The 27537-nt window shown below is 48.2% G+C and overlaps 1 long non-coding RNA gene across 1 annotated transcript in view; it reads left to right on the top strand.

Moving 5' to 3' along the window:
- LOC138579527 (uncharacterized) overlaps positions 1–27537 on the top strand; it is a 45480-nt gene that overhangs the window by 10464 nt on the left and 7479 nt on the right. The window contains exon 2 of the long non-coding RNA XR_011304040.1: positions 9698–9853. This is a non-coding gene — a long non-coding RNA (uncharacterized lncRNA). The remainder of the gene's footprint in view (positions 1–9697; positions 9854–27537) is intronic.

The raw sequence follows: 27537 nt of genomic DNA on the forward strand, positions 1-27537 counted from the left end.
TGGGAGAGCAAGATGCCAACCCTTCACTCACGACTCCCCCAACCAAAAGGGGCCAAAGCCGAAATGCATAATCGGCCGTGCCAGTCCCAGAGGCATTTCACATGCCCAACTCGAAGTTTCACTAAAGTCTGCATCCGATTGTCTGAAAGCATTCTGGGCCAGATCACAGAAACATTGCATGGGTGCACGGTTTCAGCCTATTAGCACTAGAGCAAAGTGTGTCACAGACTACAAAACACATTGGGGCCATATTCGAAAACATCTGCACTCTGACAAGTGCCGTTTTACATGGTATATGAGATGGTCCTAGTCCAGAATGACCCTACTGAAAAATACATGCACTTTCAAAGTATTTTTGCTCAAGGACGAAGTTTGCCCTGGTGCTCACTAATACGGGATGGTATCAACAGTAGGGCAAACTTGACCTTGCTTCAAAAATGCATTGAGAGTGCATGCTTTTTTGTCAGAAGGATAATTTACTGCACTATCATGACAAATGGCACACTTTTTGGTGCAAAGGTTTTCGAATATGGCCCCAGTGTTTTTTGATCTAAGGAGCACTTAGTTTGCCCAAGTGCTAATGCAGTGCGACTTTGCACTCCCAACGGTGCACGGTGTCTGTCATCTGTCCCCTGATGTTCTAACGCACGTGGATTGGATCATCATGTTGTCCACAGGAATATCTGCCTTTAGAACATATCCAGTCCTGATTTCACCTCCATGATGCGCATGCGTGGTGCTGCCAGCGCCTCTATGTTCACCATAAACACTTGCCAGCAAAACCGATCTGTCTGCCGGACGTTCTCTGCCAATGCCAGTCTCAGACAGGTTCCGAGTTGAGTGCGAGCGCCATCCATGTATAACCATCTGACAGTCAATCAGCTCAACGCTGGAGCTGCACCTGCTTCGTTTTCCGGTGACTTTGATGTAGCATCCGTTCTGGCTCAGAACCACTGATGGGCATCCTACTGCTGGCATCCGCAACCTGCGCATTAGGAAAGGTGCCCAGGCTGGGCTTCAGAAAAAACAGAATGACGTCTTGTGCTGTTTCCATTCATCATCTTGGCTTGGTTTTGTGTAGGTTGCCAGGTCTGCAGGAGGGTAAACAGCAACTTATTTTAATCCAAAAAATCACAGTGAGACAGGACAAGCTCCCACACAGCCATGCTCTATGCCAAGTGGCCCTTCCACAGGTTAAAGGGACATGAAACATAAACTTAAATTCAGAGCTATACCAGGATATATTAACCGACCTATAGGTGTGGTCTTCCAACATCAGTACATCTTCCATTGGTTCTCATGATGTTTGAGTTACCTCCAGTCATCGGTAATGGCAGCGGACACACTGACTTTAGTGCACCTACAGGTGCTGACGTTAGTCTCCCTCTACTTCTACAATCAGGAGCATTTTGGGTCAGATACACTTAACCACATTCATTCTCTTCTTGGTAGATGGCAGTCATAGAGGCCATATCCACAATGATGTCACCTTTGAAGAGACTGGAGGTTAGGCAGTGTGCCACATCATGAGCCAGGCCAGAAGACCCTACTTGCACTTCACCATAACAAGAGGTTAATCGGGTTACACAGAGCTTTATGGTGAGAGTTTTGTGGTAGAAAAGAATATTTGAATATATATGTGTACTTTCGTATCACAAACCGAGCAAGGAAGCAGGGGGACAATGTACAAGTAATTTGGAGTTCACAGAGGTCAGTGTAAGCAGAGGTTACAGGTTTTAGCAGCATGCATATCCCTTGCTATAGGGGTGGTATATAGTTAGGAGTAGCAGGTGCTAAATGTTAATTAGATATGCCTTGAAGGACCGGGCTTTGTGCTCCTTCCTGAACTGCAGGACTATTGGAGCATATTGAGGTTGAAGATCACTGGTGAATGTATGGATCCCTGTGGGACTTTGCAATTGATGTGGTGGGAATGGGACCTAAAGTAACCCATCTGGACTCCTTGGTATATGTTCAAGTGATAGGAGGTGAACCATTTGAGAAATGTGCCTCAGAAGCCCATTCTATCGGTGTGCAGGCTTGTAAAGGAGCAATGGTCGACAGTGTCAAACGCAGCAGAAAAGTTCAAGGAAGATGTATATGTAACCTTGATGGAGGCGGTCTGTGTCCTGCATATAGCCTTAAATCCAGAACGGAAGTCAAGGAACAGGCCATAGTGGTTAAAAACAAATGTAGAGTTGGTTAGCCCATGACTTGTCGATGAGTCTGCCAACAAACAGGAGGAAGGGGAAATGGGTGGATCCTAAGAACAGTTTCACGATGGCAGAGGGAAGGATGTCGTCCTTGCATGCGGTAGGCTTTACTAGTGAGAGTGTATCACCAATATTCTTGTGCGTGAGGGTTGTGAAGACTGCACAAGCTTGTGTTGCGCGAGGTAAAATTGCTGGGGTACACCAGTTATGATACATTGATACCGTATCTGATTATTTCTATCTTGATGATGAAGACGTTGCTAGCGGAATAGGTGGTTGGGACCCAGATGATTTTAGCAGTCGGTTGGGTGTTTTTTTTTAGGCCAGTTGTTATCAAGTTGGGAGGATGGATGTTTTTGATAGGAATTCGTTTTTTTGTAAAGGTAAATGGCATGATGGACAACCAGTGGAAAACAGTTGGAGTGGAAGAGGTTTCTTGTAGAAACTTTCTGTTGAGGAACACTCCTGGCATCCAGACACTGATACACATATGGTCAAAGAAGGTTTGAGGTGTGCAGGATGTTTGAAGCAGTGCTGTTGCAAGGAGCGATGCCACCCTAGCTGAAATTCTATGTTGGTACCCCCTTATGATGGGCCCGGTATATATGTTTATAGGGCCAACGTGGTGGCCTCGAACATCTCTGCTAATGACACCTTAGAAGTTACATAGAGTTGACTTGAAACATCAACTTTCATTTGGAGGGAGGTTTTTGGTAGAAAACAGGAATCGAGGTAGGCTTGTTGAGTGCAGGTGGGGAATGAGAGCGGTTTTAAAACTCACCAATCAGGAGTTATAAGAAAAAGGGTACAGAGTCTTGATACTTGATATGGATCTTGGTCCTTGACATCGGGCTGCTCAGGGATCCCATGTCTAGAAAAGGCCCTATCGAGACTCACACTTTTAATGGACTCTGTCGTCCATTTGGTCAATATCGCTGCCCCCGGATCCACCAATGAGGGAGATGACGTTTCATCAGGGCTCAGTGGAATCGCACAGAGACGGGCAGGGTTGTTCTCCTTTTTACAGGCAAAATACTGTGAAAAATACAGTTACTTTCATGTTGAAGGCTAAAGCTGTTCTTGATGCTTCCTGAACGTTCTGTGAATCACAGTCTATTCCATATGGTGGCATGAAAATGGGAGATGTTTTAGGTCTAAGTCTTGTCTCAGAGAAAACCTCAATCTCTCATCCAACCACATTCCTGATTCTTCTGTACCTAGTGCATTCAACATTGACAATTTAAATCATTAGAAATGTCGATATGGCTGACTCAGCACTTCATCCGTCTGAAGTCGATACATCCCATGCATAACATGTCGGGATTCATTTTCAATGAGACATAACGTAAAAAAAATGTGTTAATGCATTGTCTAGGGCTTTTTTTTCTTCTGCGTCTTACTTCACAGCTTATTTTTAAATATTGGCATGACGGAGAATGGGTGGACCATAACTTTAGTTTCCTCTGCTCCCTTCCTCTCCGCCATACATATACTCCAGCATTTACGCCAGCATGGCTTTTCATGCCTGCACAGATGATGGGGATTCCTAGGGAGCCTGCAGGCTTTTTGCAGCAGCAAAAAGCAGGCAGTCTTCATACGATCCATTGTAAACGCTGCCTGTCATGCATGCAAGGTAGGCAGTGTTTTGTCAATTTGCATCGCGGAGTGCAAAAGCGCAGCATACATGCGCCTATGTCACTTTGTGCCTTCCCTTTTGCACTCCCCCGAGCAAATGAGGACATTTTGGGAACCTGCAGAAGTGTACACTTAACTGGTCCCCATCGTCAAATTGTGGGGACTTCCAAAATGAGCCCCATATTAATTAAAGCGATTACCATAGGCTGAGGCGATGTAAAGTGCTAGATAAAACAAAAACTGCAATCATTAATATATTGTTTATTTGGGATATTTATGTAAAGTGGACCCAGGATTGAATATCTATCTGGGTGACATTTGGAATTTAAAAAAAAGGGAAACAGGTGAACAATTCTATCAAAGTATCACGATAAAATGCAAAACCACAAGAGTGAGACATTGAAACCTTCACCTCACCTCAGCACTATTCCCTAGTGATGATTTGACCCGTTACGTGTGACATCATCCGACCTGCTGCCAGAAACACAGAACTACAGTGAAGTATTAAGAACCTGCAGCTGAATCTGCAGCTGAACCAGCGTAGGCGACGCCAGCTGCAAATGGCACGGTCTGTGAATGGAATTCAATTAGCGTTGCATTCTGGTGGCCCAGCTGCTGCGTTGCTTGTTTGCATTGATTTGCGGAGTATCTGGAGAATTGGAGAGGCGCAGTTCATTCTGTGTTATTAATCTGAAAGGCTAACGTGATTACAGTGAATTGCATCTGCGAAGCCCTGAAGGCTTAACATGTCAGAACCGCTCTTGGACAGGCTGTGATTTGGCTTCCTGGAAGGTGCATGCAGGGAGCTGCTGCATATTGCAGGCCCTTATAGGGGAAGCTTATTTCCTATCCCATGATGCAATGGTTTGGTCGAGGTGGAGATACATTGACAGAACGAGCAGTAATGTCTTCGGGTGATGCAGACCTGGGGACTCCCCAGTATCAAAATAGGATGCACTTGCTTTTTAATGTTGTGGATCTACTATTTCCCATACATCCGATTTAACAAATGTAAGCGTATTAAGGAATAAAAGGAGAGTACCCTTTATTCGCCACACATTGTACATAAATATCTTTTGTGTGCAAGCCATAATGGATTTCTTTTTAGCTTTGGCTGTTAGCTGGCATTAAAGTGCCACTTATAAGCCAAATCTATTGCATTGATGTGCAGCTAGAATGGAGATGGGCTGTGAGGAGGGACATGCACATGGCTTTGTGGGTGTTATTTGGTTATTTGCCGATCGATCGACTTTCCATGGCCATGTTAATCCCACTGGCCATGTCTACCCACTACCTGCTCCTCCCCAACCAAAACGCATCCTTCTGGGAACTCTTTAAGCTAAAGTTATCAAGAACTAACATCGAACATTGTTCTCTAAGTGCCCGCCAGTGTTATCTTAAAGCATTCTTCAGTAGATAGTGGCTTAATTACAGCTATAAATGCATGTGTAGTGTTTTAAATGTGCCTTATCAAATTGCGCATTCAGCCACTTCATACGCAGTATGCATATCATATTACCGAAGACCCTGTAAAAACAAGCATTGGCAAAGCCGACAGTGTTGGCTTATGTATAGGTATTAGGTAGGCATTTCCAAGGCACATGTATCGTATGTCCAGGTACGTGCACTAGTTTTCAGCTTCTATCACCTTGCGGGCAGGTAGTACCATTATGAAATTGCCTGTCAGATGACTCTCCGATGACTAGACAAAAGCCAAAACTGTTGGTTTTGACAATGCTTATTTAGTAACAGCTGCAAATGCTCCACTGCCTTAAATAACACCAAGAACTGCATCTCCCGCTCATGATTGTGAGGATGGAAATTCCCTGGTGGACCACTGCTAGAAGGCTGGCCTGCTGTGCCTCCTAGAATTCATTAATTCATTCATCTTTTGTTGCTCTGTGTTGTCTTGCTTCCAAGACAAACTCATTGACCCTGACCTATCCTCCCGACCCATGATACACAGATGTTTACAGACATGTCACCTAAAACCTGTGGGGGTACTGATTCCTCAAAAGAGGAAGAGCACACATGGAGCACATGCAATGCTATCACCCCATCTCTGCTCGCTTTCTTTGCACTCTCTGTTTCGCTCTGGCTTTAAGGCCCATTCACTTTCTTTGTATATTTTGTTTTTTTCTGTCATTTTACTATTTTAATTGCAGGGATCAAAATAAAGGTTTGATAAGTTGAAGCTAAAAGCAGCTTCTGGGTATCGAGCATTTACCAGTGACTAGGAGCTACCGCTTGGGAACCAGCAGCTAGCACGCCGCGTTCCGCAAATGTTTCTCCACATAAGATACACACAGCATTATGTCCATTATTTATGACGCCATGTGCTTTTAATGTCGTATAGATGTGTCCTAATGTTTATTTATAGATTGTCCCAAATACACAAGTAACATTCACATAGTTGTGTTTGTGTTGGCCTAGGGACCCAAAAGTAGCTGCACGAGTTAAACAGCTCCCATCACCCCTCAATTTTAAACCCTGGAATTGCACTGTTTATTTTCTTATTGTTAAGCACTTTGGCGAGAAGCGCTCTGCAAATCAAAATAAAATATAAAAAGAAAATACCAATACAACTTTGCGGCAATAACAAGAAGAAAACCTGCATTCACACACATCAGAAACACCCATATATCAAGACACGATGCACAGCAACCAACAATTCACCATGCCACACAGCTTGTGTCATAGCAATACATTTCACATACACACACATCACACTAACATAACCGTTTAGTCATGAATCTGTGGAGCTCTACAGCACAGAACATGGACAGCTATGGCTGTAGGTGGCTATTCAGAGCCATTTCCCTGGCATAGGACACAGCACTTAAAAGGAGGTTGATAAGTGCATGCCCAGTCTTTGTAAAACAAAACAAATACAGATCAAATGTACACACCTGTTGGTAAAACCACACAGACACTTGGCACCCATAAGACAAAAGCATACCTGTAAACATCCTAAACACTACCATCAAGGTTAACACAACAACGGGGCAGCGTTCAACCAATGGCATTAATTTCATATGTGAAAGAATCTCGGTGAGGCATCATGTCTGCAGTCACTGGGCCTCCTCCTCCTGTGCAGTATGCTGGCCACGCGCACACATGCAGTATATGCACTGAACAATTGCTGAAACAGAAGAAATGACCAACAGCAAAGACAGGGTTGAGTGCTCGGTGCTGTGATCTATGTGTGATCTGCAGGTCGCAGATTCGAATCCCGGCATGGCCAGCTCAGCCTTTCATCCTTTTGAGGTTGATAAATAAGTACCAACGTTGCTTGGGATGATTAAAGTGTGTAAATATGTTCTATGTACAGCACTTTGGTGTAAGTGCTATATTCATAACAATCATTATCATTGTAGTCGTGCAGGTGTGTCAATCACCAGATGAGGCCAAATAGGTGTCTGTTCCTCTCACGCTGAGGATCTGCTCACTCAAAATTAGGCCACTGATTATCTCTTCAATCGGGGGTCAGCTACTCTGTCTGGGGGAGGTCCCCTGGCAGTTTCCTTGACCCATTGCACTTTCCTCCCAAAATTGTGCTTGATTCTTCTGCTATGATCTCCCATGTGCTTATGTGCCACCTTGGAATTAGGATTTTCCACTCCACAAGCATTTATGTTATCTGTTACTTGCTGCCTTAGGTGCACATGCTCTGTAACAGAGAGGGTCCTTCCAGCCACAGTATAGAAGTCTAAATAATGCTCCTCAGCAGAATGTGTGAGGATGACCAGCCACTCATTTATGAAACTATGTTTCCTTAGCAGTCCTGTCTCTTTTCGTGGATGTCCCCTCTCACGCACAGTCTTTCGCATGGTGAAAAGTAGTGCTCAGGTCCACTGTGATTGGGCCATGTAAACATAATCCACATATGCACGTCCTTTTCATATCTGAACAGTGCATTAAAACTCTGCATGGTGGCGAATAAAGCGTGCCTTGCAGAAATGACACACCACGGGCCTTTCCTCTGCCGGCTGCCTCATTGCATGCTCCTTGAGCCCACCTATGTCTTGCTTGTCATCCTTTAATCATCTGTTGCCTCTGTCTGTCTTCTCTGAAAGACAACTCTTGCTGCCTGGTGGTCTGTCATGTGTAGCTGGCCACCATCCCTGTCCCAGAGTGACTATTGGACCACCACAGCCTGTCAGCTGCTGTTCGAGCACACTGCACCAGTCTACCATCATCTCCCTCAGCCCACCTTGTAGGTCACATCTGGACACCAACACCTCCATCTGACCATCACAGCTCCTCAGTAGAAAACACTCAGGACCCACTGTCCGCCCTACCAGCCTCAACTCTCCAATGGCTGGAATATTATCTGACCTCAGCAAGGTGGCGCGTCTGAGGGCTGTCAACTTCTCTGCTGTTGAATTATGAGTCCCTCTTTAGTGATGAGAAGTAGTTTGGTGCCCAAGCTCATAGAAGGATCTGGGAGCGAATTAAAGCTGCCATTAATGTGGAGGGGGTGGCAGTGCATCATGTGTACAATGTGAAGAAAGACAGGAGGATCCAGAGCCAGATGACAGCAAGGGCTACCATTGAGGCATGACACAGCCATGAAATTAATTCACATGAACGACAAATGGTTACACCACTTAAGTTCCAGATTCTGGAGAAGGTCTACCCAGTGCTTCATGCCCAGGCCCTTGACCTGCAATCCCAGATTCAAGTTGCTTATAGGTACACAGAGTGAACTAGGTCATATAATGTCACTATGGCATGGATGAGATGGCAAGAAAGGGGAAGGAGCGATTCTACATCTACCAATAATGGGAATGTGTCAAACATGTATGATGTTTGGTGACTAAGCAAACTACAAGAAAGGTAAAAAACACATAGGCCTTCTGGGTGCTAAACAAGGCGATCATACATCTGGTCAAGTAGTGAATACAACCTCTGTCAAATGTCAAAGGCATGTATTCATGTCGTTCTTGGCATAATCTGTGTGCATATCATGTCCATCAGAGATGTTCACATGAAGCTGTGTGATGATTCTGCAAGTGAAGAGAGCAAGGGCATGTTGTTGCCTCATATGTGCATACTTATTATTATTATTATTATTACCTGAACTTGTAGAGCGCACGGTCGCCCGGGGGCATCATGGCGCTGGTGAGGAAGCTATCAAACAAGAGGAACAGTAATAGTCAGAGAGTTAGAATAGAGTAGTTTTGAGGGCTTTCCTAAAAGCCAAATGGTTGGAGATAGACTTGAGTGGCAGTGGGAGGGTATATAATAATAATAATAATAATAATAATAATAATAATAATAATAATATGTGCATACCACTGTGAGGGATGCAAGCCATGGGGGGCTGTGGGAGGTGAATGTCACTGGAGTGTTGATTGACCAACAAGTAGATACCATGCAGGGATGCCTATCTGTACTTTGAGATGCCCATGTCAGAAAGACATGTCTTTCGCCCTTGTTATGGCCATGTATTATTCTTAAAGGTCAAGAAGCAAGCCACGTGTTCAGGGTTGCAGGGAACATGGTGATATTTAGTGGATGTGTGATGAAGGGGTCACAATTCTAGCCCCTGACAGTGACTCTTTGCAAATATATATGTATTTCATACGGTTATCCGATATTTTTCAGGATGCTCAAAGCAAGATGGACAAACATGAGTCCACGTATTGGAGTTCAAATGGCTATGTTGCTTTGTGCCCTTCGAATTACACTGTCCCTGCACACATGCATATGAGACATGCATCAGTGTCCACAAACATGTACACATGTTGTGTGCATTGATGTCTGCATGACCATATCACTATTTGCTATGGACAAGTGTATACATGTTCCTACAGTGATGGTGTTCCTGTGTTCTTCCTTTGCAGTGTCTCAAGCATCTGAAGAGGAACTTTCCCCTGAGGAGGCATTGGACAAGGTTTCCAGATGGCACCATAGACCCCATGCATTCCCCATGACACCAAGCTCTGTGGAGGGGCATGTGACTGGGACTGGTGACTCCATGGATGGCACAGCTGCTGAAGGTGAGAACATTGGGAATATCAAGGTTGTTTACACCCCGGCAGCAGTGGGATGAGGACATGTCTAGATAGAGAGGAGCCACAGAGCTCAATTGTGGTAAATGTGTGGAAGGGGAGATCAAAGACGTGGAAGGCCTGCCCACTGTGTCTGGTGAAGGATCCAAGTGGGATGTGCATGCTGCAGACATGGGCTTGAGACAGAAGAGTGTGCAGGACACCTTGGAGGTGCCAGCACAGCCCCTTGACCGAGGATCATTAACTGCAGGGCTACACATTTTCCTTGATCCCTCCACCAGACAAAGCAAATTTGATTTGCATAAGAGACCATCCAGGCCAAAGTTCTGTCACTGCTGGTCGGTGCATTGCATAGGACCAATGCTCTCCATGATGCTGTACTTGCAAGTCAACAGCAGGGTGCACATCATCACAGGAAGTTGGAAATGCTCAATGTATGCAGCATTGACTGAGTGTGATTCTTCGGACACGCCACAACGATTGCCCCCTCTTTCACCTTCACATCTGTGTCACAGACTACCCCAAGTTGGGCAGTCCTACCTAACATCAGCTGTGGGTCCTCTAGTGCTATCCCGCCATTGCCACTTTGGGAGTGCATTTGTCCCTGTTGGAGGTGGAGGTCCGTACAGAGTCAGATGAGGAGGCGTTCAAGGACGGAAGGGAGGAGGAGGTACAGGGCTAACCAGCATCTAAGGATTGCCAGGAAGCAAGAGTTTTCCTGTCAGAGAAGGCATGAAATCCAACTTAAGGCAGATAGGAGGGTAAAACATATTTGTGACATCATCAGGGAAGAAAGGCAGGAGGTGGGACAGTGGGTGCACACACAGGTTCTAGCTGTGTGTTCACAGATGAGGCAGCAGCAAGAGGAGGGGCAGCATGGCCATTGCCAGGACCAGGCCTCGATCAGGCCTCCATCATGGAGAATTCACTCGAGGCTGCCCGAGACCTTGATGTATTAAGGGGGGAGGCCCTAGAGCACCCCCACATGGCAAGAGAATCCCGACTTGCAGTGGCCGATCTGGAGGTCAAGTTGGCAGTGGCCAAGACAATTGCACATCTTGAGGAAGAGGGCAAGGTATAATTATTTGTATTTGTGGGGGCTTATTTTATGGTTGGGAATGGTAGTTTTGTGTTCAGAAAGATTAATTAATTGTTTCATAAGGTTTATGGGATATTGTGTGATTATATATTTGTTTGCCATGGCAATACCTGTTTTTTTTAATAATTTTACCATTGTGTTGAATGTGGTTGTATGCTGCGGAATGTGTGTCTGAGTGGGTTACTGGCCATGCCTCAAAGTGTTTGGCCCATCATCTACATGTTCCATGGTCTGTGACGTGAATGTCACAAGGTTGAATGCAATACTCTGTGTATAAATCAGGAAATTGACATGTTCTTGCAGTACTTTGTACGTATCTGTTAGGGAGGCATGACCAGTGTATGCAATTGTAATTGTTTATTTGTAAAGCACATATACACACGGGAAGTGCTTCAAGGCAGAAATGGAACAAGGGGATATCATCATCATTCTAATGCCTTGAAGAATCGGAATGATCTAACAGCAATAACTGGCATATGGGGGGACATAACAAGACAAAAAGGTGGGTCGACATATGGGAGGGGAGCCAGCTAGGGAGGGGAGATAGAGGAGGACATGACAGACAAACATGCTAAGTCTAGTGCAGCAAAGTCATGCAAGTGCGCAGACAGAAGTGCAAGGGAGGGGGCAGGGACAAATGTGTCCCTGTCAAGAAAGTGCCAGAATTAAGTGCAGGGTGGGTGCTACTCTCATGGAACGTATTCTGAGTGCAGTAGAGCAAGGCAGAGTGCGGAGACCCGGAGGCAAGTGCAGGACTGGTGGGGGGGCCTGGTACCTGTTAGGCTCTAAAGGTGCACAGGTGACCAGTCAGCTGATAGAGCAGGTTGGGCATGAGAAAAAAGGAGGTAAGCAGGAGCGAGGAGGAAGGAGGCATGCAAGGGAGAAGGAGAGAGAAAGAGGAAGAGAAGAGGAAAGTCTTGCATATCCTCATACCTTTAATTTGCAAGTTCTACTCCATATATCCAGGTACTGGCAGACAAATCACTATAGACCATATTCGTGAGTAATGGGTTAATGACAGGCATCACTTCACCTTTCTCATTTCCAAATGTTCTTCATGTGTGTTTGCATCATTTCCAGGTAAGTTTTGCTGCCGTTTTATATAGTAGGATAGCGTTCTGGCCCGTTCCTTGTTCTAAAATGATAAAAATGTAAATTGTGTGCAGTAATGGGTTAATGTTCAACCTTCCTCATTTCCAAATGTTCTTCATGCATGTTTGCAGCATTTACAGGTGGGCTTTTCTGCCTTTTTACATGTTATTGTACCATTCTGGCCTGTTCCGGGTACCTCTTCATGACAAAATGTAGATTTTTGGTGGTAATGGGTTAATGAAAGCATATTGGTGTACCTTTCTAATTTCAAAATGTTCTTCATGTGTGTTTGCATCATTTTCCGTTGAGTTTCGCTGCCTTTTTATATGTTATGGTGCCGGTCCAGCACGTTCCGGTTACTTTTCGTTATAAAATGTAGATTTTGGGCAGTCTTGTGTTAATGGTAGCATTTTGTTTCACCTTTCTCATTTCAAAATGTTCTTTATGTGTGTTTGCATCATTTTCAGTTGAGTTTTTCTCCCTTTCCATATGTTAGGGTAGCGTTTTGGCCGGTTCCGTGTATTTTTCCTTGATAAAATGCAGATTTTGGGCAGTAATGCATTAATGAGAGCATATTGTTGTACCTTTCTCATTTCAAAATGTTCTTCATGTGTGTTTTCATCATTTTAAGTTGAGTTTTGCTGCCTTTCCATATATAAGGAAACCGCTCTAGCCCGTTCCGTATACTTTTTCGTGATAAAATGCAGATTTTGGACAGTAATGGGTTAATGACAGCATATTGGTGTACCTTTCTCATTTCAAAATGTTCTTCATGTGTGTTTGCATCATTTTCAGGTGCTTTTTGCTGTCGTTTTATATAGTAGGATAGCATTCCGGCCCGTTCTGGGTACTTTTTCTTGATAAATTGTAATTTTTTTTTTACAGTGATGGTTTAATGGCAGTATAGTGTTCAACCTTCCTCATTTCCAAATGTTCTTCATGCATGTTTGCAGCATTTTGAGGTGGGTCTGGATGCCTTTTAATATGTTATGTTACAGGTCTGGACCGTTCCGGCCTGTTCCAGTACTTTTTCCTGATAAAATGTAGACTTTGGGCAGTATTGGGTTAATGTAGGAACATTGTTCAACCTTCCTCTTTCCAAAATGTTCTTCATGTGTGTTTCCATCATTATCATGTGAGTTTTGTTGCCTTTGTATATATTAAAGTACTTTGCCGGTCAGTTCTGGGTACTTATTCATGTTAAAATGTAGATTCTGGGCAGTAATGGGTTAATGACAGCATAGTGTTCAACCTTCCTCATTTCCAAATATTCTTCATGCATGTTTTCAGCATTTCCAGGTGGGCTTTGCTGCATTTTTGTATGTTATGGTACCGTTCAGGCCTGTTCCGGGTACTTCTACTTGATAAAATGTAGATTTTTGGCAATAATTGGGTTAATGAAAGCATATTGGTGTACCTTTCTAATTTCAAAATGTTCTTCATGTGTGTTTGCATAATTTTCAGTTGAGTTTCGCTGCCTTTTTATATGTTATGGTGCCGTACCAGCCCGTTCTGGGTACTTTTTCATTATAAAATGTAGATTTTGGGCAGTAATGGGTTAATGTCAGCATATTGGTGTACCTTTCTCATTTCAAAAAGTTCTTCATGAGTGTTTGCACCATTTTCAGTTGAGTTTTGCTGCCTTTCCATGTATAGGGGAACCATTCCGGCCCGTTCCGGGTACTTTTTCTGTGATGAAATGCAGATTTTGGGAAGTAATGGGTTAATGAGAGCATATTGGTGTATCTTTCTCGTTTTAAAATTTTCTTCATGTGTGTTTGTATCATTTTCAGGTGAATTTTGCTGCCATTTTATATATTAGGGTACCATTCCGGCGCGTTCTGGGTTCTACACACACCCTTTTGTGCATGGCCCTCTTCCCTTCCTTGTCGGGGGTCCCCCCCCAAACCTCTGGATGCTATGCGCCACCCTGCGACCCCCTCCACCAGCTCCCACTCACACCCCACTTACCTTCTGCGGGCTCCGGCCTCCAGGTGCCAGCCCCCCTCCTCCTTTTGCTGTCAGGACAGTGCGGCCCTGGAAGCCCGGGGCACCGTACTGCGCACCTTTGTGTGCAACCTTTTGAGCCCCGAGCTCCTGGGTCCACATTATACAGACTACGAACAGACCTAGACATTTTTGCTAAACGTTTTCCATAAAGGTGGAGCCAAGGCCGATTTGAAAATGTTTTGTCCTCTTGTGCAATTTCACGGAAGTGCTAAACACGATGTAATGCACCCCAGGGTAATTTGCAGGGGTTAAAACGGCTGGTTCTGCCTCTGTGGGAAGAGAGCCAGGGAAGAGAGAGGGCTTATCAGTAGAAACTGCAAGGGGAAGAGAGAATGTTTCTTGTGCTGTGTGTTTAAAATAACCTTTGGAGAAATAAAAGCCCTTTTAAAATAAATGATCACGTGAGAGCCAGGCGTTACCATCACAAAAAAGGTTATTAATATTCTTTCAGAAAGGAGATATTGTCGCAGTATGAGGCCTTTGTCAAGGCAAACGTCTACCATCTGTACGGTTTAGCTGGGAGAGTTCTAGCAGCTTCTTAAACACCAACAGTTTCTAGAAGGTAAGTATGACCTCATAAAACGTTATCGCAAGAACCATGTTTGAGTTGAGTCCACGTGTGCACAACCTTCCTAGACAACTTGAGAGGTCCCCAAACCCAATGAGTGCATTTCACCTTTCTCCATGCTAGTGAAGCGGGATCGCACACTGCCTGCAGCGGTCCATGGGACAAGTCTCAAGGTGCTGGGGAAGAAAGATTCAGGGTGGCAGGTATAAACGATAAGGACATGTAGCTCCAAGGAAGGGAGACCCCTTATGATATGATATCATATGGAATGTATAACACGCCTAAACACACGTGTTTCAAGGCGCAACAAATAATTCTCCTGGGTCCCTACTTCCGAAGAATGGAAACACAATATAAATTTCCTCTTTTCCGGACATCTATTAAATACTAAGATGAATACACTAACAGGCCAATTCATGTAATTCCTCTCAAAAGTGTTGCACGCGGCTGGCACACAGCGTGCCCGTGCGAATGTCTGCGCCAGCCGCGTGCGATAAAATCAATTTCCGCGCACAGCGTATTCATGGATTCTCGCCTCCAAAAGCAGACGTGGCGCAGAGTGGCGCAGCGACCCTGCAGCAGCGCCAGTTATGCCCCCAAGAACGCCCTTGCGCAAGGAAAAGCCATCAAGATCGCAAAACCATCGCAAAGGGCCGTGCCAACCCTGTACCAGTTTACCGGACTGGCAAACAGCAAACGCAAAGCGGGGAACGCGTATTATGGGTTTCGGGAACACGCGTGTATTTCAGGGGTGCGCGAGAAGTTCCACACGCGATTGGCCTGGGTGCGTGTAGTTCAGAGGTGCGCGAGAAGTCCCACACACGATCGGGCCTGGGGGAGCGTGTGCGTGTATTTCAGGGGTGCGTGAGAAGTTCCACACGCGATTGGCCTGGACGCGTGTAGTTCAGAGGTGCGCGAGAAGTTCCACATGCGATCGGGCCTGGGGGAGTGTGTGCATGTATTTCAGGGGTGCGCGAGAAGTCCCACACGCGATTGGCCTGGGCGCGTGTAGTTCAGAGGTGCGCGAGAAGTCCCACACGCGATCGGGGCTGGGGGAGCGTGTGCGTGTATTTCAGGGGTGCGCGAGAAGTTCCAGACGTGATTGGCCTGGGCGCGTGTAGTTCAGAGGTGCGCGAGAAGTTCCACACGCGATCGGGCCTGGGGGAGCGTGTGCGTGTATTCCAGGGGTGCGCGAGAAGTTCCACACGCGATTGGACTGGGCGCGTGTAGTTCAGAGGTGCGCGAGAAGTTCCACACGCGATCGGGCCTGGGGGAGCATGTGCGTGTATTTCAGGGGTGCGTGAGAAGTTCCACACGCTATTGGGCTGGGTGCGGGTATTCCAGGGCTGCGCGGGAAGTCTTACACGCTCGCCTACAACACGTATTCATGGAAACAAACGTGGCCAATCCGGAAACATGTACGCCAGCAGGAAGTAGGCGTACGTCCACCCGCACAGCATAAAAGTGCACGCAAAACACAAACAAGCTCAGACGCCAGGATGAACATACCGTTCCTAGCAGCAGTGGCCGTGGGATACCACAGGTGGAGGAGGAGGATAGTCCGGGCCAGAATTTTTACACCCAGAACCAGCCTTTTTGGGATGCCTGATGACCATGTGTATGGGAGGTACAGGTTTCCACCTCACATAATACTCGACCTGGTCAGTGAGTGGGAGGATGACCTCACATCAACCACCCTGTGCTCCCAAGCACTCAGCCCCCTGGAGAAGGTCCTCAATGTACTGCACTTCCTGGCCACTGGATCATTTCAGCGGACAAGTGCCATAGTGGGGGGGGGGTGTCACAGGCCACGCAGTCACGCTGCCTACACCAGGTCTTGTCCATCATCACTGCACGCCCATCAGTCCGCAGGCACATATACCTGCCAAGAACACCTGCAGAAAGGCAGGCTGTTGCCCAGGATTTCTACAGGGTGGCACAATTCCCCAAAGTGCTAGGTGCCATTGATTGCACCCATTTGGCTCTACGTCCCCCCAGGGCAACTGAGCACATCTATAGAAACCGCAAGCAATGGCATTCCATCAACGCCCAGGTAGTATGTGATGCCAAGGGAATCATCACCTCAGTATACGCCAACTATCCAGGCTCCACCCATGACAGTTTCATCTACAGAATGTCTACCCTAAACCGGGACATAGAAGCTGGGCGGCATGGCGATACATGGCTGCTCGGTGAGTATAAATGCCACTGCGCATGCATGCATGTCAGATACTGAGTAATGTCACAACCCCACTGATGATACCCATCACCACCTCCCCAGGGGACAGTGCCTACCCTCTCAGCACCCACATCATGACGCCAATTCGGAACTCCACCACGCCACCCCAGGTAAGATACAACACAGCCCACATTGCAACCCGGGGCATCGTGGAGCGCACATTCGGAGTGCTCAAGTCACGCTTCCGTTCCCTTGACCGTTCTGGCGGACAGCTGTTATACGCTCCCCCAGTAGTGTGCAGGATTATAGTGGCAGTATGTGTCCTGCACAACGTTGCAACACGCCGGGGCCTGGCCGTGGACATGGTGGTGCCCCCACATCCCCAACCACATGCATGCCCACTGCGCATGGGAGGGGAAAGGGCACGGGGTGAGGCATCCCGTACGCAGCTCGTGGCTAATTACTTCACATAAAATCACACCCCTGTGGAGTGCACACAGCCCTGGCACATACCAGCTGACAATCAATGATGATTGTAACTGACAATTATGATGTGTCAATGGACAGTCAACTGTCACAACCATACCAGCCTGAGATTGTACATCTGGAAGTGTTCCATTGTGTGCTTTTCTTCCTACACAAACACCACCAATGCTGTGTTCAAAAGACACACTTCTATGCTGCTAAAATCATTACCCCCTTGCAAGACACAACATGACAACAGTGCCATGTCACCCAACCCCTCCCCAGCACCGCCACCCAACACACCATGTGAGAGCAAACAAAGTCATCCCCCAAACATGACACGTGTCACAAAGTACAGTGTCCCTAATGGAAACTGGCCACACACAATATGCCCACATAAATGTAGAAACAACAACACACATGACCAAATACTTACCACAATACAATCGACATAGCATAAACATGACAGTACTAAGGCAAAGGATACGTAGTCTTACAACATGAGAATGCCAGCACATCCACCACCTCCAACTGTACAGTGTTGTTGCCACGCACATCTGGGAGTCCACTGCTCACAACATGAGCTCCATCTCCAAAGTGGACAGCCTTGTGAAGACATGAGGAATGAACCTGCGAATTAGGAGGGAGACATGGATGCACAAGCACACATCAATACACCATGCAGTGCACAACACAACAACAATATGCACTAGGAATGTATACACAGTATTGACTACAGACTGCCCACACAGCTCATGGGAGTCCAACGTCACTGTGTAATTCACTGTCACTTGGGCATACCCTTTGCAAGCCCATGGAAACGGGAAGCAGGAGGGGTGTGTGTCTCACGAACCCAAGCATCTAACCCAAACTCAGGACAAGCCTGCATGTGCCCAGCCGGAATACAGTGGATGCCCACGGGAGCCACACAAGGCAACACACTGCAACAAAAAATCAAAAATCAAAAATCAAAAATGGCCATGTGTGGGCCAGAGGGGGTGGGGGAGGCCACCCAGGAGGTCCGAGGACAGGGTGCCCACCAACAGCCACCTGCGTGAATGTTGCGAAACAAAACACCTCCTTGGGCTCATGGCCTGCACGGCTACTAAATAGTGGGAGAATCACTGCTGGATTCGCTCTCCTCAACCTCTGCTGCTGCTGCCACAGGAGGTGGTGGTGCTATGGGAAGCAGCCCACGCAAAGCCCTAGTTTGGTCCTCCATGGCAGCAAGCATGCGGGTCTGGAAGGTCTCGTTCTGGAGGGATATGGTGCGGAGATCCCCATGCAAAACCCACATGTTGCCCGGACCTCCGCCCGAGTTGCCTGCATCTCTGCTGAGAGCGTACGGGTGACACGCTCCAGCAGCTGTTCCGTCCTGGTGACAGTGGAAGCCTCAAGGCCCACAAGAGTCTGCCTGAGGTGCCGGACCTCTCGCCTCAGGGCTTCCCTCTGTCCCTGGGCATCTATAGAAATTGATTCCCTCAGATTGTCCAGAGCCGCCTGTCTGTCCCTGTTGGACGCCAACATGTCCTCCCTGATTGATTGGCAAATGGAGTCTGTTGCCTGCTGTAGTAGCTCCATCTGCCTTTCTGGGGGGACAATGGAAGTGGCCACCCTCTCCATGGCTTGAGCAATCATTTCTGATGATGCTGCCTGTTGGTTGGCCATACCGTAAATGGATTGCTCCCATGCGGTATTGCCTGGTGGCGGTAGGCCACCGCGTTGGCAGGCACCACACCTGTCTGGGGCAAGGCGAACTGCGCCTTGCTGTGTCGGCACTGCCTGAGGCTGCAGGACTGCATTTGCCCTTTGAACTGCTGGCCCAAGAACAGGATCAGATGTTGCGGAGTGTGGCCCTGCATCCGTAACCACCACAGGCGCACCTACCAACACTGACATCCCCATAGTGGGCTCTACCCCTGGTGCAGGTGGGTCGGACAGAACAGCATCCCTTCCATGAACATATACCTGCGAATCCACATAGGCCTCATCCGAATCAACACCTGAAAAGAGTTCTGGGGAGGTGCAGCCAGGGACACCCCTGGACAGTATAGCCTGCAGCAAGAGAGGGTTCTCCCCCACCACCAAACCACGTCCCCCACTGGTGCCTGGTCGTGCTTCAGATCCCTCCTGGGCCTGCACCATCTCCTCTCCCTCAACAGCATCAGGTGCGTCATCCTCTGCAAAAACATGAAAGACAAAAAATGGGAACAGGCATTAGCACCATGGCACGCTATTAGGCGAGACAAGCTACAGTACCAGTACTTGATTTACACATGTCCCACATGACTATTACCCTCCCATGCATGCACTGGCCATGAGTTGGAAGGGGAGGAAAACGTCAGACACTGATGACACCAAGATGGGAGAGCAATACATCAGCTGCGTGCTGGCTAGCAGTGCCATCACACATTGGCCTGTGAGTGGCATGTCCAATACACATACATGACACATGCCATCACACAGATGGCATGTACCATAGGCATGTCATATATGTGACAATAGGGCAGAGTGATGCACAGTAGAACCAGGTGAATTCCTACAATCAGCCTGAATGAACACAGCTAAATACGGAACAATGTTGTAGCAAGATGCCACTTCAAGGGCAACTGGCGCGATGTAGTGCAAAACGCCTACTGTGGCCAGAAGGGATACTGTAATACCCAAATTCCGGGGCGCCGAATGCATTGGATGAAGCACATGGGTGGGCCAAAACACTCAGGCACACACACCCTGACCTGGCACTCAACCAGAACCCCTCCCACAAACAACATACACATGGATCACACACACATGCATGTGCACTCACCGTCAATGCCACGTAATCTGGCAGTTCTCCCACACCTTGGATCTGCTCCTCTGTGACGTAGGTCCCAGCAACATGCTCATGTAGAGTGAGTTCTATGTCCTCTTGTGGAGACCCACCTCCAGTCACCAGAGTTGCGGCATGACTTGAGGCCAGCTTTTTCTTAGCCCTACGCTTAAGGTCGTTCCAGCGCTTGTAGCACTCAACAGCTGTGCGCCTCAAAAACCCAAGGGCACTTAAGCTGTCCGCGATGGACTGCCAGTGTGCCTGACGTCGAGCAGGTGTAATCCTACACCCTGAAGTTACCAACATTTCGGCGTCATGTTCGGACACATACTGCACAAGTGCATCCAGTTCGGCATCATTGAAGCTAGGCTTCCTTGGCGTGCCGGACCGTGTAGCCGTGTCGGGGTCATCAGCCTGTACTGGACGAGCACTCTTCCTCTTTCTTTTTGTGGGTGGTGGGGATCCGGAGTGCCCTACGCCGCTCTGGACACTAGGGGCAGGAGCACCGGTGGACTGTGTAGTAGTAGTGTGCGATGGCACACTGACCACATGACTTTCTGCAGGCATTAGCTGAAGTGTGATGATGGCAGGGGGAACCTCAGTCTGATGTACCGGGACCAACACTGTCCTTGCTGGGGGAGTCAGATCTGGGGTGGACAGAGCTGCTGCTGCCCCTGCAGCCTCCCCACCCCGCCTACTCAGGGCAGCAGATGACATGGCTTCCCCTCTACCACGTGGCCTGGTGACACTGGCTTGCGCCGCCACCCGTGGCCTAGACTTGGCGACCTGGAAGTCAGCCTGGGAGTCACCCTGTGCTAGGTCAGGTGCCACAACGGGCTGGTCCAACAAGGGCTGAGCAGGGATGGTGTCAGCCACGTTTCCCTCAACCATGGGGGGGGATGTGTGTCCCTGACTGGTCCTCCACACGTGGGGGGCTAGGGGGAGTCTGCAAATCCTGGCCACGTCCCCTACCGCGCCCACCACACCCACCTCTTGAGGCTCGGCCACCTTTGCCACCCTTACCACTTGCTCGCCTCCCAGCCATGGCACTGATGGAGTTGTGCGTATGGGAGTTGCAGTGGACAATTGTCCTGGGCAATTGGGGGTCAAAGGGGTAGGGTACTAGATGGAATTCATACCCAAGTGCTCTAGCAAGGCTGTATGGAACCCCTGGGGAAAGATGACGGGTCACGCAACGCACAGGCACCCCTAAAACAGAAAATGACGTGCACGCGACCCCTCGTAGTCCACGTGCGTGGGAAAAGGAACCTGCACTACGCTGTGGCACCCAGAAACACAAAAATGAATGTATGCGTGTCACACGCAGCCTACAATGACCTCTGAAGGGGTACGCTACACACGGGGCTAGCACAGTTGGTAAATACGTGCACCGTCTGCCTGGGAAAAGAGCGTGAAAAATACGCACGTGTGTGCGTTGGCAACACCCCCGCCAAAAGAAGAATTGTACAGTGTCTGAGGAGACAGGACAAAAGGAGAAGTCAACGCTGTTTGAGGAAACAGGTCGAAGAGAAAATCAGAAAAATACTGACAGAGGTAACAGGGAGTACGAACTAGAAACGCTGTGAAGTAAATCGCGTGTGAACCGACAAGAAGTACAGATTTCACCCACTCGCTCTCCACGGGACGCACGTACAAGGAAATGACGTACTACATGCACCTTTTAAACCGCACCACACATCCAACGTCACTTCCGCGTATACGCACTGAGGCACTATCCTCCAATTACGCGGGCTGACACTCGGACATGCAGTTTTTGGTCTTGTAACATTCCCCCGGGTACAGGGACATGCCCGCACGTGTCACGTCACAGATGCGCCTGCGCTGTCAGGGCCTTTGGTCCAATGGAATCGCGTACACAGGCCAATCGCACGTGGAACTTCTCGCGCACCTCTGAAATACACGCGCCCAGGCCAATCGCGTGTGAAACTTCTCACGCAACCCTGAAATACACGCGCCCAGGCCAATCGCGTGTGGAACTTCTCGCGCACCTCTGAAATACACGCGCCCAGGCCAATTGCGTGTGAAACTTCTCGCGCACCCCTGAAATACACATGCCCAGGCCAATCGCGTGTGGAACTTCTCGCGCACGCCTGAAATACACGCGCCCAGGCCAATCGCGTGTGGAACTTCTCGCGCACGTCTGGAATACACGCACACGCTCCCCCAGGCCCAATCGCGTGTGAAACTTCTCGCGCACCCCTGAAATACACGCGCCCAGGCCAATCGCGTTTGGAACTTCTCGCGCAACTCTGAAATACACGTGTCCAGGCCAATCGCGTGTGAAACTTCTTGCGCACCCCTGAAATACACGCGCCCAGGCCAATCACGTGTGAAACTTCTCGCGCACACCTGAAATACACACGCACAGGCCAATCGCGTGTGGAACTTCTCGCACACCTCTGAAATACACGCGCCCAGGCCAATCGCGTTTGGAACTTCTCGCGCACCTCTGAAATACACGTGCCCAGGCCAATCGCGTGTGAAACTTCTCGCGCACCCCTGAAATACACGCGCCCAGGCCAATCACGAGTGAAACTTCTCGCGCACACCTGAAATACACACGCACAGGCCAATCGCGTGTGGAACTTCTCGCGCACCTCTGAAATACAGGCGCCCAGGCCAATCGCGTGTGAAACTTGTCGCGCACCCATGAAATACACGCGCCCAGGCAAATCGCGTGTGGAACTTCTCGCGCACCTCAGTAATACATGCACATGCTCCCCCAGGCCCGATCGCGTGTGGAACTTTTCGCGCAGCCCTGAAATACATGCGCCCAGGCCAATCGCGTGTGAAACTTCTCGCGCACCCCTGAAATACACGTGCCCAGGCAAATCGCGTGTGGGACTTCTCGCACACCTCAGAAATACACGCACACGCTCCCCCAGGCCCGATCGCGTGTGGAACTTCTCGCGCACCCCTGAAATACACGCGCCCAGGCCAATCGCGTGTGGAACTTCTCGCGCACCCCTGAAATACCCGCGCCCAGGCAAATCACGTGTGGAACTTCTCGCGCACCCCTGAAATACACGCGCCCAGGCAAATCGCGTGTGGAACTTCTTGTGCACCCCTGGAATACACGCACACGCTCCCCCAGGCCCGATCGCGTGTGGGCCTTCTCTGGCGCACATTTTGTTCCTGCGCAGGGATGCTACCGCCTGCTTTTGTGTGGCAGACATGTATGGGCCTGTGCGCGTCTTTGGCCGTGCGCTGTTTTTCCCTATTCGATTCCATGAATATGTGTTGTAGGCGAGCGTGTGGGCGTTCTGCGCACTTGCCTCCTGTACTTCCCCCGTGACGCCCACATTTTCACGAGTTGTTCCCCATTCTGCGTGTGACGCCCCGTGTTACGCCTACTTTTGTTATGTGCGCCGCGCTATGTGCGAATTCGCTGTGGCCTTATCGCACGGCGTTCGGTGACCTGTGCGGCAGCGTGCGCCGTGCACTTTTTCAGCGCACATCCCACATTTTGCGCATGCACGGACTTCCATGAATAGATGTGCGATGTTTTCTGTGTGATAATCGTATTTGCACTGCGATAATCGCACTTGCACTGCGATTTTCGCTATTTCACTGCGAATCGCACGTTTTCGCACGCGTGCGCCGTTTTTTCGGCGCACGTTGATTCCATGAATCGGCCTGATAATGTAAGTGGGAGCTATTTACATCGTGGTTATTCTGTGTGAGCGTGGGGTGAGTGGCAGGACAGGCATGGAGACCTGCGCTCTACTCTTTGGGCGTTCCAAATGACAATGCATTCTGTATCTGCCCTTTGAAGTCCTTCAAGGCAGTGGAGAAACTTTGCTGAAAATGTTGGGGTGACATGATATCTAAATAAAAGGGGCCCCTGCCAAATGAGTAGGGCAAAATGGTGTGTCACAAATGTTAGGGGGGGGACAAAACCCTTGTCCCCCTTACAATTACGCCCATGCTTCTAGGAACAGAGTGTTAGCTATTTATAATCGTTGGGTCAAGATGATCCTATTTTAATTAACAAAGGGATCAAAAAAGATCTTAAATAGGATGATGAAATATAGACAAAACATGCACCTGTTGTTTACCCAGGACCTTTCGACGAACACTAATGAAAGAAGCCACGTGGAAGATCCCTGCGGACAGGAGCTGGCAGCTCATTAAAAGAACCCCTTCAAAAACCCTGAGCACCTGCATAGGAAGATTGGTACGTGGAGCATGATGGGGGTATTCCTTGATTGCCACTCTGCAGCCCGGTTCACCCCGCTGGCTCGTATGTAAATTGAACAAATTGCTTTGTAATTAGCCTTGGAGAACAGCAAGGGTCTTCCTGCCTCATGGGACGGCAGATGACAGGGGTCAGTGTTTTTCTTGAATGTAACGACTTTACCTGATTGGGTAGAAAGCATACAAAATGTGTCTTTACACCACGAACAAAAGACTCTCTCTCTCCCTCTCTCTTTCTCTATCTATATGTATATATATGAAAATAAATGAGGCAACTTTGTACACCACATATATTACAGTGCCTGCGGTAGAGGCCGTGTAGTTATGGTTAAATTGCTCAACTCATAGGAAGAGCACTTTTTTGAGCGGCTTATAACTTTGCTCCCCCTTGACGATTCCTTACCACACTATGCAAAAAAAGTAGATGGCCCCGTCTGAATGTCTTTGGCAAGTTTGGTGAGGTTTCATCAAAGGGGGCAAGCTTATAGGGGGGTCCCACATTTGATTTTTTCCATAGATGCAATGGAAACAAACTTTGCTCACGAATACAGTCCAAATCGCTGAACGGATGTTCACAAGATGTTTACCAGGAGTGGCGGCTTGGTCCTGAAAGGGTGCTTTTGTAAATTTGGTGTAAATCCGTCCCATACTTTTCTTAAAAATGGGTTAAAAGTAGGTTAAAAAAAATGTGTGATATATGGGTTTGGCCCGCAGATTCACTTCCCTGTTCGTTCCGCGGATGGGAATCCGATTGGCCTAGAGGGCGATGTGATGTCCGAGGACATTGGACGCGCCCACTGATTGGATGGTGAAAAGGTGCGTCAGATTTTTGGAAACGCCCACCATGTTGGATTCGCAGACATCGGCCGGTGTCCATGAAAATTACGGTAAAACATATTAAAAAACACAACATTGCATCTGTCAAACTTATCAAACAATCTCTGGGGTGGTGAGGGGTGATGAGGATGGGATGGGATATGGCTGTAAGAAGCCAAAAAACTTTCCAACACAAGCAGCAGAATTGGTACCTCATTGTCACGCTCAAGAATCACAAAGGGCAGGAAGAGATGTTGTATAGTGACTCTGCCAATGTGATGTCAACCGTACATGCAGGGCTAGCATGTTGGAAAAGGAGGGGCTACCTCTGTGTGGACGGCACTCCATTGCAGCAAGCAACTTTGTTAGACAGGCTTATTAAAGCACTACAACTCCCATTCGCCATATCGGTCGTTAAATGGGCCACACACACAAAAAATTCTTAAAATCTTTCATCTTGCCCAAAATTGTGAAATCCAGCTGAGTGCAAGCAACTGACGTGATTCACCACTGTCACATGGCTTTTTCACAGTAACTCCGGTTTCCACTGGTCAACCTTTAATACACCGAGTGAGTGCAAAATAGTAGAAAGTGAAAAGAGTACTATTACCCTTCCAAGTTGTTTCAGCCATTTTCCATTGGGCTGTCAAATCGGTATATGTTACAATTAAATTGTGTGCATCAATTCCATTTATGACTCAATATTCCCAATACTAAAACTTTTCTGCACTGTTTACTCTATTTCAATTTGTGCCTGTAGTTTCTTACGGCAACAACTGCTTTTGCATAGATTTTGCCGTGATCATATATCTAGGAGTCATTCCTGTAGAGAAGCATGGCATTTGAACATAATTTACCGTTGCAGTATTTAACAATTCAAAATTAGACGGTTAAATGTAAAATGTCATATGGATATCTTGGTATATTGATTGATTGATTGATATTTTATTTTTATCGCGCTCGTACATAAGTGTTTCAGAGCGCGACAAAGCAAGGGAGGGGAACATGGGAGAACAAAACAGCGATCTTACTAGGCCCAGTGACATTGAGAACGCGCAAGTGCATGGGAGAGGGGGGAGGGGAAAAGTGCATGGAAGGGGGGAGAGGTGGAAAGTGCGAAGCAGAAAAGAAACAGATAAATAACAATAAATAAATAATAAAGGCAACAAACAGTGGTAATGCAGCCAGCAATTTGCAAGTGCTAGGTTTAAGGCAGCAGACAGGGTAGGTCTGATAAGTGCAGGAAGAAAAAAAGGGGGGGCTGTATGGGTACAGATACAGACCCCAGTGCAAGGGGTGGCCCAGAGGCAGTGCGGGAGGGTGGCAGGATGAGCAGGTACTTGGGCCCAAAAGACAGAGGGAGGCCAGGTGCACGGTGCCAAGAGAGAACAGATCAGCCGGGGAGAGGGGGAGCGAAAGCAGAAGTAAAGAGGAAGGTCTTGAGGTGCTTCCGGAACCGAAGATGGTTCTCCTCAAGTTTTAGAGTGGCAGGGAGGCTGTTCCAGAGGGAGGCCCCAGCCGAAGACAGAGATGTACCCCCAGCTCGTTCCTTAGAAAAACGACTGACCCTGAGTGAGTTGGAGGTAGAGGAGCGAAGAGCTCGAGAGGGGAGGTATTTGCGGAGGGATAGCTTAAGGTATTTTGGACCCAGGCCCCAGAAAGCCTTGTGGACAATGCAGAGAGCTTTGAATTTAATCCTTGCATCCACTGGGAGCCAGTGGAGAGATTTCAGAGCTGGAGAGATACGATCCCAGGGCTTGAGGCCAAGGACAAGTCTCGCAGTCCTGTTCTGGATTAGTTGCAGAGGGCGGAGAGTAGAGGCAGGTAGATTTAGAAAGAGGCTGTTAAAATAGTCCAAGCTAGAGAGAACTAGAGCTTGAGATACCATGAGCTTCTGGGGGAAGGAGCGGAAAGGCAGAGTACCTCTGAGGAGGTGCAGTCGGAAATTTGACTTTTTAGAGACCTCAGAGATGTGGCCGGAGAAGGAAAGGGTGGAGTCAAAGATGACCCCGAGGTTCTTAGCCTCGCAGATGGGGGGTAGGAGGAGGGCCAAGGGAGGCCGGCCAGAGAGTGAGGGGAAAGGATGGTGAAGGTGTGCCGATGAGGAGGATCTCCGTCTTGCTGGCATTCAGACAAAGATCATTGGCGGCACACCAATCTTGAATGGCAGTTAGGCAATCAGAGAGGGAGAGGAGGTGGCAGAGGGCAGCTTGAAAATGAGTTGAGTGTCGTCAGCGTAGCACTGGAAATTTGAGCAGAAAATGGCAATGCAGTGGACGAGAGTTGCCAGGTATTGGTTGAAAAGCCAGAGCGAGAGGTTAGACCCCTGGGGAACACCACAGGTAGAGAGGAAGATAGATGAAAGGAAGGAACCAAGTTCTACCTGGGAGGGTCGATCTGAGAGGAAAGAGGT

This window comes from Ambystoma mexicanum, chromosome 3p, assembly GCF_040938575.1.
Source record: "Ambystoma mexicanum isolate Mex_15411 chromosome 3p, UKY_AmexF1_1, whole genome shotgun sequence".
Classification (NCBI taxonomy): domain Eukaryota; kingdom Metazoa; phylum Chordata; class Amphibia; order Caudata; family Ambystomatidae; genus Ambystoma; species Ambystoma mexicanum.